This window comes from Poecilia formosa, unplaced genomic scaffold, assembly GCF_000485575.1.
Source record: "Poecilia formosa unplaced genomic scaffold, Poecilia_formosa-5.1.2 Scaffold269, whole genome shotgun sequence".
NCBI lineage: Eukaryota > Metazoa > Chordata > Actinopteri > Cyprinodontiformes > Poeciliidae > Poecilia > Poecilia formosa.
Genome location: NW_006800208.1, coordinates 107,399 through 108,673, shown reverse-complemented (window position 1 = coordinate 108,673; position 1,275 = coordinate 107,399).

The window sequence follows — 1,275 nt, the reverse complement described above, 5'->3', positions numbered from 1 at the left end:
AGTTTTGTTTTTTAGCTAACATTAACTAAAACGTAACTAGTGAATTTTTTTTTTATTTAAAATTATAAACAATACGATCAATTTTCACCATCTATTCCAGCTCCTGTGAGTCTTGTGTATGTCCTGATCAACGTACTAAATGAGAAGACACAACTTACAGCTTCAGGAAAAAAAACAAAACGTTTATCTGCCATCATCGGTGGCCATGCTAACTCGCCTTAGCATTCAGTGACAGCTTCATAGTGGTAAACCAGTGCAGCAGTGAGAAAGGAGGAAGTTATTAGCCCAGTACACATGAATGATTGACAGCGTTAAGACCCTCCTCCTGCCTCTGATTGGTTGTTTCTGACGGAGTGGTGTATTTGTTCTGATGACAGCAGACTCATATGGAGATTCACAGATTCTCTCACATTATACTGCCACAATATAGTTATCTTTTTAATAAATATGTAAAAAAAACATTTTCCATAAGAGCTACATACTGCTGCTTTAACTCAGAAGACATTCATTTCAACCAGTAATCTATAAGCTGTTTCTACATCAAAGAAAATAACCTGGCTCACTGTCTGAATGACGACTGCCGCGGTTCAAATTAAAACAAAGCGATCATCACGCTAAGCAGGCTCATTAAGTTTAAATTCACATCTCAGACTTGCTTGAAACAACAAGACATTCCTCATGTTGCCTAGAAGCAGATTTTCTCTCGTAATCAGATAGATGCTTCCCACTCACTCCACAAAAACTGCAACTAGCACCAAGCTTTCCTCTTAACTTACATTTTCAGATTCCCCTCACTCACCGTTGCACCTCTAACGCTAACGGCGAAATGCTAATTATTCACCTGCGGCTTCGCTCAAGATAACCTCTACCAGGCCTCCCATTGTCCCCCTGCTTTCTGTCCCGTCTGCACACAAACAAACACACACCGCAGCCTGATGGGAGCAGCGTGGCAGGTGGGATCAATAGGCCTGAAACCTGTCCAGAGCGTTAATCCATCAGCGGCGAGTGGAGAGAAGAGGCAGGCCAGGAGAGCCATTTGCTCACACACAGGCCTCAGCTCTTTCTTTTTTCTTTTTCTTTATCACGCTGTGTTAAATGGTTGTCTGAGAAATATTTTTTAACCAAGAAACCGCCTCCGTCCATGCTCGCTCTCTGGAATCTCAAAAATGCTGTTGTAGCAGAGAAGTGTTACACTTCATTCAGCATACTGAATGAGCGCTTTTGAAAAATCAAAGTCAAGAGTTTCTCAGTTGTTTCAGATGTTTGAAGGTTTTG